The sequence below is a fragment of the Mirounga leonina genome, unplaced genomic scaffold (assembly GCF_011800145.1).
Source record: "Mirounga leonina isolate KUSES-001 unplaced genomic scaffold, KU_Mleo_1.0 Mir_115, whole genome shotgun sequence".
NCBI lineage: Eukaryota > Metazoa > Chordata > Mammalia > Carnivora > Phocidae > Mirounga > Mirounga leonina.
Window position 1 is genome coordinate 9,306,495 of NW_023270268.1, and position 15,972 is coordinate 9,322,466.

At 41.1% G+C, this 15,972-nt stretch overlaps 1 protein-coding gene across 3 annotated transcripts in view; it reads left to right on the plus strand.

Annotated features, from left to right (window-relative positions):
- Nucleotides 1-778: 778 nt before the first annotated feature.
- CTNNB1 (catenin beta 1) overlaps nucleotides 779-15,972 on the plus strand; it is a 42,325-nt gene continuing 27,131 nt past the window's right edge. For all 3 annotated transcript variants that reach the window (XM_034992659.1, XM_034992646.1, XM_034992654.1), the window contains exon 1: nucleotides 779-992. The gene's annotated coding sequence lies outside the window, so the exon portion shown is untranslated. The remainder of the gene's footprint in view (nucleotides 993-15,972) is intronic.

Genomic DNA, 15,972 nt, shown 5'->3' on the forward strand with positions numbered 1-15,972 from the left:
CAGCGCGTACTCCTGAGGACTTGTTGAATTGCGCACCAGGCGCCCATTCTAAGAGAGTTCACAGCCTTCGGGAGTGGGGATCGCAGGCGGCCCGGCCCGGCGGTTCACTTCCAGATTCAGGCTGAGCACCCGGTCGGGATGCGGGATCCACGACCCGGACAGTGGGGGGCTTTGGAGCGGTGTGCGGCTCGCCCGCGAGCCAGGTCCTGCGGGGAGTGCGAGGCCCAGACCGCAACGACCGCGGAAGCCCTAACCCGCCGGAGTTCCCCGACCCGACAGCGGGGCGGCTGCGGCGCCCAACAGCGCCCGGAGCGGGCGGGCCCCGACCTCAGCTCCCGCGCCACCGCTTCCCCCTCCCCAGCGCCCCCGCCCGAGAGGGCCGGGGCCGAGAGGCCGCCGCCCGCAGGCAGCGGGAAGCGCGGCAAGCCCGCGTCCGCTCTCACGGCCGGGACCCGCACGGGGCGGGGGCGCCGGGCTCCGGACAGTGGAGGCTCAGGGTGCCGCCCTCCCTCAACCCCCTGGCCTGCGACCGCCCGGGCCTCCCCGCCTCGGACCACGGCACCCTCGCGGGCCGCCCCGCAGAGCGGCGCGGCGGGATACCCTCCAGGCTCTCCCCCGAGGAGCGGCCGGGGAGCGAGCGGGCGCCCCGCCCCTGCCCGGGGCTGTCGGACAGCGGCAGTCGCCGGCGGCGCGGGGACTACTTTTCGGCGCTCGTCCGCGCCCCGCCCCTTGTCCTCGCACGGCGGAACGCTCCGCGCTGCGCCGGTGGCGGCAGGATACAGAGGCCACTGCGCGACTTATAAGAGCTCCTTGTGCGGCGCCATTTTAAGCCTCTCGGTCTGTGGCAGCTGCGCTAGCGCGGCCCTAGAAACAGAGAGCGAGGGGAGGCGGAGACGAGGAAGGTCCGAGGAGCAGCTCCAGTCCCCGCCGAGCCGCCACCGCAGGCCGAGGACGGTCGGACTCCAGCGGCGGGAGGAGCCTGTTCCCCTGAGGTGCTTGGGCACTCCTTTCCTTACCCTTCCGGGGCTGCCCCCGCTCCCTCTTCGGAGCCAAACTTAGTCGCGGGCGCGCGGTCCCGGCGGCGGCTGGGAGCGGGCCCGGCGCGGCGCGGAGGCCCGGGGTGGGGAGCGGGGGGTGCGGGCTGGGGGCGCCGAGGAGGCGGCGGGGGCGGGCCGCGCCCGGGGGGCGGAGGGCGGCGGCCGGGCCCGGGTTCCGGCCGCGCTGCTTCTCGGGGCCCCGGGGGCGCCGCTGGCGGGGAGGGGGCGACGCGAGGGCGCGTCCAGGAGCTCGATGGCTGGCGGGGGCAGGCGCGGGGGAGGCTGTGGTTTCCGTCCGGGACTCCGGCCGCGGCCGAGTTTGGGGGAGGGACCCTGCGCCTCGGGATGCTCCGGGCCGGAGTGGGGGGCGGGGTGGGGTGGGGACGGGGGTGGGGGGCTCCGCCTTCCCAGCCCCAGCGGGGAGTTGGGGTACGGACGCTGGGCCTGGGACGCCACCCAGGTCCCATCTGCCGGGTCGATAGGGCCAGTAGACTTTGTTCAGATTTCCTCTTTCGTTCTTAAGGACAAATTAAGAGAATTCTTAAGAGAATTGTTTTTTGTTTTTTATGCCACGCTTATGTGAGTTTGGCACTGGCGCTTGTTTAGACCCAAGCAACTTTAAACCTTAGAGGAACCAAACTACTAGTGCAGACGGTGCGATGCGTCAGTAGGGTTTGCACGTATAAATCCGTGTGCTGCACCTATATTTTCTTGTACCGTGCAGGTGAGTGAAAGCGGCATGCAACGTACCGGGAGTCTTTTGGATTTATGGCGGTGGGTGTGAGACCCTAGTAAAAATAGGGGCGGGGGCCAGGGCGACTGGCTTACTGTTTCTTATCAAGTGAACGGCGGGATTCAGCTCCTGAGTGCTTCGAGAACCTTGTTGGGAGAAATGATTTATTCAAATACTTTTATGGCAGCTAAACATGATTTTTAGAGCACGTTTTCTTTTCATCAGAGTGAATTGTTCCCTCGCTACGAAATTGACCAAATAATTGCAACTTCTTTCAGTGTTTTGTCTAGGGGGAGGATTTTGAACAGAGACTTTGAAAGTTCTCAAAGCCTGCTTCTGAATCCGCGAAACTTAAAAGCTTTGGCAGTTGGGTGTAGTTGTTTCCTTCGTTTTCTGTTCCCTTTTGGAGGGAGCATTGTCTCCATACTTTCTATCTTCCAGACATCTGTGGTCTCCCCTCCCCCCTGAGTTTGTGAGTGGTGAATGAAGAGAGACTGGCCTGCTGGTATGCAGAGGTCGGCAAAAGGAAATCGAGGAGTGGTTTTAGTGAAATGAGAGCTTTGTATCATGAATAGTGGTGGCTTAGACTAGACATCAACGTGAAGAGACGGCTATCCTTTGATAAAGTCTAGGCTAATGTTTTTCAGATCGCTGAAGTTATAACGTATTTTGTGTGGAATTTAGGAAGCCATTTCAGTATTGTCAGTTGGTAAACATTCAGGACCTTTAGATATCTTCGTGTTAACTTGTCTTCATCCTACAAAATAGTAGACATAGCTTGAAATGTCTTTACATAACGCTACCGTTAACTATCTGCTTAAATTAGTGACATAAACTTTTACTTTGGAGACTGTTTTGGGCCTGAGCAACTGAGGCTGCTGCAGTATTTATTTTACTTTCACATTCTCTAGATTTAAAAAAAACCATTAAGGTTTACTGGAGAATATCGTTTCTCAAAATTTGCTTAATTTGCACCCAATATTCATTACTTTGACCCAGTCTTTGTTCTGAAGGCCATGTACAAGGACAAGGCCCTAAAGTGATTGCAACAGTAACTTGAAAAACTTGCAGAAGACTATTCTATAGGATTAAAGGAATGCTGAGACTATTCAGGCCTGTAGTCCTTGAGGGGGGAAAAAATGCACTAGGAAGTTTAGTATAGCGTGCAACTTAGAGTCCTTGTGGAGTCCTAAGCTTGAGACTCTCCCAGAGGCTGGAACATTTTAAATAGCTTTCAGGGAAAACTATGTTTTTAAAATAAGGCGGTTAATAAAAAAGTAAAACATTTACCAGTGTTCAAGTGTCAAGTATTCAAGAGTTTTCTTTCTTTTGAACTAATTGTTATTAGTTATCCTTTGCCAAGATTATTATGTAGAGTAAATGTATATTCCAATATTAAAACTCATCAAACTGAATTGAGCTTCGTACTGTTACTAATCATGACTAGAATAAAAATTGTTCATATATATGAAGTTTTTTTTGTGTGCTTGTTTTCATAGATACTTCCCTCCCCAAATAGGAAGGGAAGACATGAAGTAGGTAAATTTCTCAAAGGGTATTTTAAGATGTAGCACTTACAAAAACTATGTGCAGATACCCTTTTTTGTTGTTGGGAGGGTGGGAAGAGGAGCATAAATACTGTTGAAACTAGGGATGTGGATAATTCAAAAGTTTGAATGTCTTTTTTATAGTTGTAAGTAGCAGTGAAATTATAACCCCCCAAAATGGACTATCTATATCCAGCCAGATGAAACTTTTGTGTTACTCAAATGAAAGAAAATGTCCAGTTACGACATGATTTTGTTTTTCTTTCATAGTTTACTAGTTGTTGATAATAATTGCAGATGAGTAGGTGGTAAATTTTAAGTTTGTACTTTGAGCTTGGTTGGAAGTATGCTTGATTGCTAACCCAGGGTGGAAGGGGTGAATGCTTTTTGTGTAGGACAAACTTCTAATTAAAAGTATTACAACTCTTGTGTAGTGCTTCATATTAACTTGTGACCTTGTTTTTGAAAACATTAGTTGTATTAAGTTTTTCTTGCAGCTCTCTTCTTGTTGGGAATATATCTTTTGTTGAAATAGCTTGACTAAAAACATTTTTATACCATAAAAGTAAATAGTAAACATAGACAAGGCACTATTTCGTGATTATTCTAGAGCATGTAGCTGTTGCCTCCTGTGCCCTCAAATAGAGGATACTGATTTGCAGAATCAGTTCTCATTCTTTAACAGACCATTGTTCATGTAATACGTTCTAATTGTGTGATAGATAACTAGGCTAATAGGCTAAAATAAGTATATACTTCTCAGGCTCCATGAAGAGAAAATATGTGATTTGTGTTGCTTGAAAATGAGTAGGAATTAACTCGTATAGTTTTTCATCATTTAAACTCAGGAGAAAGTTCTTTATTTCCTCTGTTAGGAATGCTGCTTGTGTTTTTGTGTTTCATGCAAGACAGAGCTTGACTTAGTTTGAAACCTAGATCCTTTGAGGCCTGAACCCTGTTATCCTTAAAAGTATGTATAAAATCTACTTTCCCTAAAGAAAGATGCTCTTGTAACAGAGAAAGTCAGCTACATTAGGAACCCTTTTTTTAAAGTTTAACTGCCTTTTTGAATTTGTTAATTGTGGGCATTTTTTTTTTTTTTTTTTTTTACAATTTTATTTATTTGACAGAAAGACAGCAAGAGAGAGGGAACACAAGCAGGGGGAGTGGGAGAGGGAGAAGCAGGCTTCCTGCTTTGCAGGGAGCCCGATGTGGGGCTCCATCCCAGGACCTTGGGATCATGACCTGAGCCGAAGGCAGACACTTAACGACTGAGCCACCCAGGCGCCCCTCATCTCTTCTTTTAAGAGACGTTCCCCACCCCCAGAGTCTCCCTCAAACCCGATGCAGCTACAGAGTGAGAGTAGTGTTAGGGCATGTTTTCATTCCATGCTTTGGTCATGTTGAGTGCCCTCCAGTGGATATAATGTAATGCTTGTGATTTTTTCCCCCCAGCAAGTTTGTGTGGAATATATTTTTGAACGGTTCTGATGAGAAAGCATCAATCAAGAAACCTTTTGAATTCTAGAATAATTTATTCATATCAATAGTGATCATTAAAAGATTGGCTTGAGAAAATGTCATCTCAACCAATATTTGTAGGAGAAAGATCAAAGTTAAATTAGGGATTACATTTAATGTAAGCCACTTTAAGTAGGTTAAATCTATCATGATGATAAAACCAAAAACTCACTCTAAGAATTTGGGGGTGAGGGATCATGTGTTTAGCTGTCCTAATGAATTACAGAAACTAAAGTTCTCAGAAAAAGTTAATCAGATTGTCAGTGTGTCTCAAATAAAGTACACAGTAAAACATGAGTAAGTGCTCAACTGAGTTATATTATCAAGGAGTATGTCTGTGTTAGGAACTAGATAGAAACAAAACTAGCTCGGTCAGTGTATATGAACTCTAGACTATAATGCCCTGGTTACTATAGGCTCTCATTGTATAAGGTTGTGGGTGGTGATGTATTATGCCAATATTTTGCCCTTTAAATTTTTCAATAAAAACCTTTCTCCCTGCTCCTGTAGTAAAGGTCTTATGTTTCTATTAGTAACATTTTTTTATGAATATACTTGTTTCAGTTTGAATTCTGATTAGTAACAAGAATGAAGTGTATTCTCAATTAACTTTTGGAAGTCAAATGTTAATTTTATGGAAAATTAATTAGTTCAGACAAACTTTAAAATGTTGCCTGTTTTCCATAATGGGTGGTTGAAATGAAATCGAAAAGTTGACAGTAGGGGAGGAAAATGACAGTATCACTGCTCCATTTTGCTCTTGGAATTCAAGTAATTTTTTGAAAACATTGATAATGATTTTTGACTAAGAAATACTGTTAAGAGTTTTTTTTTTTTTAAACACAAAAAGAATGCCTTGTTTTTATACAAATGGTTATTCAGAATGGATTTTTTCCCCCCCACAATGGATCATTTTTGGAATTAGTAATGTTCAAGTAGATTCTTAGTATTTGCATCATTTATTGTCTCTTAAGGCTGAATAGCAGCTGTTCCAGTTTTCCAAAATTTTTACAAGATAGGAGAGTGGATTTGAAAGTTCTTCTAAAAAGTATGTGCATACAGCTTACAGAAAAATTCTGTTAGGGACTTAATTTATCTCTGAAATTGGCTGCTTGTCTTTATTATTGTAACATAAACATTTTGACATTCAAGATAAGTAACTAAAGTAAGATTGCTTTCATAAGCCATATAGGATTGGTCTTCTATTACATTGGCAATGGCTACTCAGTGTTTCTAGGACCATTTGGTACAGGGTAACTGGGACTGTGTGGAATACAACAAATTGGAGAGTACAAATCCCTTCTAAGCAGCCAATCTTCAGCAGTTCCAGCTGTTGTGTGGGAATATAGTTCATGTTGCCACATCATCTGATTTTTTTTCTTGAGAGAAGCAGGAAATCAGATTAATGTGCATCTTTTGATTTGCACATGTTGGTGAATGAAATTCATGTTTTAAGACACTATTCAGCACAAATTAAATACACCTACTGGCAGGATACTGCCAGTTTGTAACATCCGCGGTAGTCCCATTTAGAGTACAGTTCTTTGTGATAATGATTCTACTAAATGAGGATGATATGAATCTGTGGGTTCATATAACATAGGAAATAAGATTGTTAAACTATTAGGGTCATGTTTAGGCACTTGGAAAATACCTTCTATCACTTGATTATACATTAGGAACTTAAAAGCACTTTTTTTTTTATTATTCTTATGTTAATCCCCATACATTACATCATTAGTTTTAGATGTAGTGTTCCATGATTCATTGTTTGTGCATAACACCCAGTGCTCCATGCAGAATGTGCCCTCCTCAATACCCACCACCAGGCTAACCCATCCTCCCACCCCCCTCCCCTCTAGAACCCTGTTTGTTTTTCAGAGTCCATCGTCTCTCATGGTTCGTCTACCCCTCCGATTTCCCCCACTTCATTCTTCCCCTCCCGCTATTAAAAGCACTTTTGTATTATTAACTTGTTTGTGAAATCTGGGAAACTCACACTTGAGTTTAGGAATTATAAGATAGTTTTGGTCAAAGAAAAGGAGAAATAACAACTTGGTCATCTTAATTATAGTTTTTTAAAGAGCATTTTTAAAAGAGATTTCAAAACTTAATCTGTGAAGATATTAAAAATGCTGGACATGTTTTGGTTGTGTGTACATAATCATGTCAGCCTGAAATTTTATTGATGTCTTTAAATCACGTCCTGGTTTTTATCTGAAGTCTTCACTTTTAACGGAAACTATTATCAGACCAAATCCAAAACTTAAAAGCAAAGTTTAGATAATGAAAAATTAATTGAATATAAGTTTTTCTTAAATTAATGGCATGCTATTACTTGGGTAGAATAAATTTATGCAGGCAGTTAAATAGATTTTGGTTAAATCTTTTTGTTGCTAGGGCAAAGTTTTTCATTTCTGGAGTTAGAAAAGTTGGGTGTTTAGTCTGCAAGCTACATGTTTAAATGACAAGCTATGTCTGGACTGAAAATGCAGTGCATAGGGCAACATTGATTATAAAACGCAGTATCTGAGAATAGTGCTACAGTTGTATTTATATGATATGGTATAGAATACAAACAAAACTGATCAGTGAACTTTTCACAAAACATTTATCTCAGAGGTGCTTACTCCTTGGCCTATCCCACTGCCCCCATGTAACTTTGTCAAGCCACTGTAAAGTTTCTCTTATAATATTCCAGAAATTTCCTGCCTCTGATTTCTTATGAACTTGTTGAAAAGGCTCCCTCCCCCGCCCCAGCAGTTTGCATAGTGTGAACAGCTGGATGATGCTGAGGTGAAAATGCTTCATAGCACTTCCCATTTTTTCCCGTATTTATTTGTCTCTTCATTTCTTCACTAATGTTCCCACAGTTTTACTTGTGATTTTGTAATTCACCTGTTGCTGTACTGTTTCCTTTTAACTGATTTGTAACAGATAGGTTAAACAATTAGTGAAAAATATTGGGGGGAGATATTTTTAACCTGTTTAAGTTCTGTCAAGTTCATCAGTTCTCAAGGCATACGAACCATATCTGTGATTAATAAGTCTTACCGTGAATGCTGGTAGCTGATCTGACTTGGAAGTAAAAGATGTGCAAAGGCTGTAGGGTTAGTTTAATAAGCTTTTATTAAAAGGGTTTTAGGATAGCTGGAATAATTGTGATGTATGTGTATGTATATACACACATTTTATTGTACATTTTTCATATAAAAGTGTGAGGAGTTAGATTTACTGCAAAATTTCTTGGGAATGCAATTTGAAGATGATCTTAAATGATTGTAGTAATTTGCTGCACTGAGGAGTGGTTGTTGTAAACTTTTTTTTTAAGTATAATTAAGTGGTTTGGGGTAAGGATATAGGGAGTGAGTTTGTCTTTGAAGTTTGCCATATACTAGATGAGTGCCATATGTGTAAAACAGGAACAAGGGTTTCTTGGAAATATTTTCCAGTCTAACTGTGGAGGTTTCCAAGTGGTGTACCATTCTACTATGTAGAAAGTACTGGCTTAGACAGTTATTTTTCTGAGCTACTGAAAGATTGCAGCAATGTCAGACATTACTTCTGTCTACCTAATAGTTCATTTAGATGCAAAAGTAGACATTAAATGTTATAGGAAACCTAGTATGCATGGACATGTAACTCTTTCGATACATTTGTAAGTTTAGTCTGTTTTCTGGCATTTTGCTGAATTCTACAGTTTGGTTTTTAAGTCCAGCTATTTTATTATTTTTTTATTATCGTCTGTTGAAAAAAACACGTGAGACTATGAAATTAGGTTTATATTGTTCTAACTTCTAGTTATGAATATTTTGTGTGATCCATTCATGTAGTAAAACTGTTACTCTCTGATAGTTGTCCTGTAGGTCACTATTTCCTGCCTTAAGTCATCTGTCCTTTTTCCTGGGTCCTGAATCAGAGTGCCAGTCATTCTGTTTCCCATAGAATAAGAAATAAGAGGCTAGAAAGTTTAAGAAATTAAGAGTCTGGAACACCTAAAGATTGGGGGTCACTCATGAGGCAGAGTAATGATAGTTAAATTAATATTGCTCAAAAGTGGAAGCTGGGAAGTACTAAAATTGGACTTTTTTTATAAGAATACTTAATAATCATGTTTGAAGAATACCCTGACTGTAGGCTAAAGGGCCTCAGATTTCTCCCTTTGCCATTATACCCCAGATTGTATTCCATTTCTCTAGAAAGCTCCAAGACAGGAAGACTATTTAACCTCCGCTCTTCAAATGAGTCCCCTCTCGCCCATCAGAAGCTAAGCAGGAACTCCTTCACCACCCTATCTATCAATCTGCATCAAATGTCCATCTTTAAAATGGAGGAAAGAGTATATATCCTGGTCAGAGGCCAGTCCTGACTCATGCCTTTTCAAGGACTTTGTTCTTTTAGTTATACCTAACTTTTCTGTGTTAGTCTTATCCCTCCAGATTCTAATCCCATTGTTTTTTGTTGTTGTTTGTTTTTTTGTGGGATTTTTGTTGTTGTTGTTCTCCATTGCCCACTTTTTATCATCCTCAAATTCACTTATTGTGCATTCTATAACTCATAGTCATCAGGAGACCCCTTTTATTTTCAGTGTATTCTGGAAATGTTCCCTTCTCTTTCTTAATCCCACTGTAACCTAGCCTCTCTCCTGATAATGCTACTTCCTTTGCAGCTCTCTCAGTACCTTTTTGCACAGCTTTTACTACTAAACCAAGAGGTAGAGAAAATGTCTTTGTTTCTCATTGTCACGTCTTAACCATTATTTTCCAGAACTTCAAACTTTGACTCTCATGCCATCAAATTATACTACCCACTACCACTCTATTTTAGTCATCTACCAACTTTCCTGGGGAGATGTTGGGATGTTTGAGAAAAGAAGAAAAAGTAAGGAGGGTCATCTCCTTCCTTCCTTGAACACTATTAGCCTGGCTCACTGTCTTCTTTATTTCTGTCATAATTCTTGGTGATATCAGTGTCCATGTCAACAGTGCTACTCAAAATGTCGTCTGGTCTGAACTGTTAGTTACTAGCATGGATTATGATAAAGGGTTTGTGCCAGAATATAAATAACCTGTCACTAAATTCTTCTTGATAAAGGACGCAGTGTGTTGATTTATAATCTGGTGCAAGCTCCTTATGGTGTCATGGTCTGGCTCTTTGAGGAACATTGATATAAAAGATGCTTCCAATATTCTGGGCTATTAGTTCCTTGATTTCTTCTTCAGTGATCTTATTTTTCAATCTAATTCATCCACGTGTTCCCATTTCGTATCCTAGAATACCTTGTCTTTTATCAGTAACTATCCCCACCCCAATCTCATTTCACGTGTCCCACTGTCTTATTCCTCTAGTAAATACTTCCAGTTCCAACAGCCCTTCATCTCCACCAGAAACTACAATCTCTCCATCTAAGCTTTTCAGTATCCCCTCACCTTCACTTATACCCAGTTGAAATTTCATGTTGAATAATAATCACTTTCTTATATATACTCTCAACAATTTTGTTCTTCTCTGGCTTCATGCCCAATGGTCCCTGGTCTATTCACCCTCTTTTATGATTCTATTTTTCTTTTTCTCAAATGTCCCAGCACCTCCTCCCCTATCCTCACTCATCTAATGCCCTTGCTTTCTATTTCACTAAGCATATTGAATAATTGAAAGAATTCCTGCATGCTCCCGTATTTGTGACTCTGCTCTTCACTTTCTCTGTCACGGTGGATGAACTTTAGTGTTCCAAGATAAGGACAACCAGTTCATTTGTACACAAGATCCCATTCCCTCTTGGTCTCAAGAATAGTATTACTCTTTGTCAGTCTCCCTTCTCTTGCATCATTGGTTTTTCCTTCTCTACTAGCTCTTGCCATGAGCATACAAAAATGATTGTTTATCTCATTTTAAAACAGATTTCTCTTCCTGTCTCCCCTTTCACCCACCACCTACACAAAATACCTTGAAAATTCTGCTTATATTCACTCTCCCTTTTCTTTTGAACCCTACCAACAACCACTGTTATAAATTTCCATTCCTCATTTCATTTAACCTATTAGTAGCATTTTGCACAGTTGGCTTGAAATGCTTTTTCCTTTGACTTCTAGGCCACCATGTCTGCTAGCAGTTTTCTTCGTACTTCACTGGTGGTTCCTTCTTAGTCTCCTTTGCTTTTTCTGTTATCTCTGACCTCTTTGTTGATGTGGCTGAGAGTTTAGTTTTAGGACCTCTCCTTTTTTGTCGTCTAAATACACTCCAGTCTCATAGCTTTAAACAGATAACATTTATTTGCTGATAACTTCCAAATTTATATCCCTAGCTTGGGTTTCTCCTCTGAACTCTACATGCTAATACCCAACTATTTTGAAAAAAATTTGGGGTGTCTAAGAAGCATCACAAACTTAATATACATGTAGAGCTGAGCTCCCAGTTTTCCATAAGGCTGCTTCTCTTGGTTACCATAGCCATGCCATTGTAATCACTTGCCCAGATTACTGCACAGGCCTTCTAACTGGTCTCCCTGCTTACACCTTTGTTCCCCTAAAATGTATTTTCAACACAGTAGCTAGAGTAATCCTTTTAAAGCAGTAGATCATGTAACTTTTCTGTTCAGAAACCTCCAGATGCTTACCGTCTCATTCAGTAAAAGCACAAACCCCTCTGTTCAGCACTCTCTTTATCACCTATTACTTTCCTTTTCTTCTGTGCCACTGTTACGTTTTTCCTCCAACTGGTGAAGCATGCTCCCATATCATGGCTCACTTCCTCACCTCTTTCGGGCTTTTTCTTGTTGTCCTGTCTAAAATCACAGTCCTTCCCTAACTTCCTATTTCCTTTCTTGCTTTATGTTTCTCCTTAGCCCTTATCACTCTGTAACATAATAGATAACATAATATAACATTTGTTTTGTTATTTTCTTTTTTCTTAGCCTACTAGGATGTAAACTCCAGAAAGACAGGGATTTTTGTCTGTGTCCTTGAGTGTTTTCTTCCCAATGCCTACAGCCATACTGCGTAAGTAAGTTAATTGGTAAATGTGTGTTGAGCGAGTTCTGTCACCTCATTTGGATCATTCCCAATAGCATATAGGTATATCCCAGACCTTTGCAGAGATGGTTCCTTCTTGTCATTTATGGCTCATGTTCAGGTATCATTTCTACATTGAGGTCTTTCCTGTTCACTCATTTTCATTTTATCATATTATTTGGTTTGTGGCACTTACTTATAGTCTGAAGTAACATTGTTTACTTGTTTGTTCTTTCTTCCTCTCCTGGTCTTGTCTTAATTTTGTATCCCTGGTACCCAGAAGAGTGTCTGCAAGTTACAGGTGGTGCTCAGTAAAGGTTTGTTGGCTGGGTGAATATTCTAGACTTGGACACCCTTTGTTCTGCTCCAGCTAATGCCCCTTTTATTTCTGTGCTCCATTTCACAGTGTGTTCCTATCCTATGGACATGTCTCCGCTTTTCATCTCCCATTCCAGTTCATGCTCTGCTTTCATTTATTCCAGTGAATATGCTCCACTGAGCTCACTGTTGGACTTGCATGTTGACCAACTATATGGATACTTTTTAGCTTTATTCTTGCTGGACTACCCAGCATTTGATATATATATTTTTTATTTTTATTTATTTTTTTCTTTCTTCCTTCTATAACAGCACTCACCAGTAGAATTTTCTTTTCTTTCTTTTTTTTTTTTTTAAGATTTTATTTATTTTTTTGACAGAGAGAGACATAGCGAGAGCAGGAACACAAGCAGGGGGAGTGGGAGAGGGAGACGCAGGCTTCCCGCAGAGCAGGGACCCCGATGTGGGACTCGATCCCAGGACCCTGGGATCATGACCTGAGCCAAAGGCAGACGCTTAACGACTGAGCCACCCAGGCACCCCTCACCGGTAGAATTTTCTGTTGTGGTGGAGATGTTCTACATCTGTATTGTCCGGTATGGTAACCAACAGCTACATGGGGCGATTGAGCATTTGAAATATGGCAATCTGAAGAACTAATTTTTAATAAAATTAAATGTAAATAACCACATGTGACAAGTAGCTACCCGTATTGGACAGTGCAGTTCTGGAAATACTCCCCATTTTTTTTTCCTTTGTTGCACTAAACTCAGTATAACAACCTAATTGCTCAACCCAGATACCTAAGATTCTTCTTTAATTCCTCTTACCCTACTTTAAGTTCTCTCATTTATTACAACCCGTCTGTTGTTTCTATTTCCAAAGTATTTCTCCAGTGTAGCTATTTTTAGTGCTTAGTTATACTACCCTAGCTTAAGCCACCACCATCACCTGGACTATTTGCTATAATTTCTTTACAGGTTTCCCTTTATTTCTTGTCCCCTTTTCAGTTTTTCCCATTATAACAAAATCAGCTTTTAAAAACTCAATGGGTGCCTGGGTGGCTCAGTCAGTTAAGTATCCAGACTCTTGGTTTCAGCTCAGGTCATGATCTCAGGGTCCTGGGACTGAGCCCTGCCTTTATCTTCATGCTCAGCAGGGAGTCTGCTTGAGATTATTTCCCCATCCCCCCTCTTGTCCCTGCACATGCGCAAGCGTGCTCTCTCTCTCTCTCACTCTCAAATAAGTAAATAAATAAAATCTTTAAAAACTCAGTGGGATTTTGTTATTCAGAGTATAACCTTTCATGGACTTTCAGTAGCACTTAGGGAAAAAAAAGCATTCTTTACCAAAGGCTAGAGAACTCTACAGGATCTGGCTATTTTCAGCCTCATCTCATTGCACTCACTTTCTCACTATAATTAAACACTGGTCTCGAGGTTTCGTTCTTAAACGTGATCAGGGCTTTATTACTCTGGGCTTCTGCACATGTTACTTCTGTTTCTGGAATGTTCCTGCTCTGCTCCTTACATGCTGTCTCTTTTGCGTCCTTCTTCGGGTCTCGGCTTTTGAAGGTTACCTTCAAGAAGCCTTTGGCCACTATAAGTAGGACCTTCCACTTGTCCTTGTGTCATTCCACTCCCTTCTCCTACTTATTACTTAGTTATACACATATCGCTCTTTCAAGGATGCAAGGACCATGTCTGCTTTAATCGCCACCGTCTACCCAGAAATGTTATACCTTCTCACATGTAGCATTTGCATAAACAGTTGTTGAATAAATGAAATCTACACATACGTTGTATTTATGCCATTGGTATTGCTATATCCTTGAACTTTTCAGTAAATGAAGGAATTGTGGGGAAACTTGTGGAACAGAAAATCTTGATTAACATCACAAATTGGCAAATCGAGAAAACAACATAATATACCATTGAGGCATTCATATATACCTCCAGGTTATGACTCATTTACTGGTGTATTTTTGGGCTTAAAATAGAGATTTAGAGCTATTCCTTGAAGGTTTTTTTGTATTGAGATAATGAAAGTAGTCACATTTTGAAAATAAAACTTCCTAGCTCACTCTACTTTCTGTAATATTCTGTTACTCTTCCTAAATATAAGAGAGCCTCATGATTATGAAACCTGTTACTACGGTGAGGCTGTCAAAGGCAGCAAAAATGTCCTTCTGTTTGGGAAAGTAACATAAACTTCATAGGCGTGGTGAGATACAGAAGGTTGCTAAAGATTAAGAAGAATCGGGGCACCTGGGTGGCTCAGTCAGTTAAGCATCTGATTCTTGATTTCAGGTCAGGGCCACACCCCCTCTTGTGCTCACTGTCTCTCTCAAATAAATAAAATCTTTTAAAAAAGAAGGTTACAGTAAGAATCTGTGTTGTCTTAATGAAAGGTGTTTCTTAAAGAGCTGACCCTGTGGTTACTCTGTGGAGTCCCATTTGTTTTATTATTTAACTTGAGTTGCTGACCATTACATACATAGAGTTGGATATGGTTCATCTACAGCTGTAGCCCTTTGCTGGGGGTAGCAGTGTCAGCAACATGTATGACACTTTAAACAAATTAAAAAATGCAATGCCAGGGTCCTATCCCAGCCCTACTGGGTTAAAGAACCATGGGGATGGAGCGGAGTCCTCTGTTTAAATTTCTAGGTTAGATTCATTGGAAGGATCTGGTAGCCAGTTTAAAGGGTCCTTCAAGCAAACACGGAGATCTTTAAAAAAAAGACTTTAAAAGGCATACATATATTGAGGCCTAATTCTAGTTTAGTCCATACCTGGTGTTAATGGCCGGAAGTGTTTTTCCCAAATAAATGGTCTTGATGTGGCTTTCATATGTCATTTGTTCCAGTTTTGTTTTTCACATAAACTGTTTCTGGAGGTACAGGCAAAAGCAGTGTGTGACCTCTCAGCAACCTGTTAACTTACTTAAAAAACGCTTTCTCTTACTGGGTCTTCACATTTAGGTCTAATGTACTTAATTAAAAATGTAAACTCAGTTGCCTTTGGTTTGTTCTCCGTGAAAGTATGTAATAAATAGGTGAGGGGATGGGCAACTACTGTCCTCCACCTGTTTTTGTATGGCCTGAGGACTAAGAATAGTTCTTATATTTTTTAATGGCTGATTAAAAAGTCAAAAGAAGGATCAGATCTCATGACACGTCAAAGTACATGAAATTGCAAATGTGTGATTTCCATGAGTAAAGTTTTACTGGAATACAGCCATGCTTGTTTGTGTACATACTGTCTGTGGCCGCTTTCACACTGTGATAGAGTTGAGTAGTTGCAACAAAGATCTTTTTTAAAAAAACATTTTTATTGTTGGAAGTATAGTTGACATACAATGTTGTATTAGTTTCATGTGTACAACATAACGATTTGACAGTTCTGTACATTACTCACTGTTCATCAGGATAAGCATAGTCCCCATTTGTCACCATACAACGCTATTACAATATTATTGTATTACATTGTCTATGTTTCCAATGCTGTACTTTTCATCCCTGTGATGTATTTATTTCATAACTGGGAAATATATATGTGTATATGTATAAAACTGAGAATTTGTACCTCTTAATTCCCTTCACCTGTTTCACCCATCCCTCACTCCTTCCCTCTGGCAACCACTAGTTCTCTGTATTTATGAGTCTTTCTGCTTTTTTGTTCATTTGTTTTTTAGATTCCACATACAGGTGAAATCATATGGTATTTGTCTTTCTTTGTCTGACTTAGTTCACTCAGCGTAATTCCCTCTAAGAGGTCCATCCATGTTGTTATGAATGGCACCGA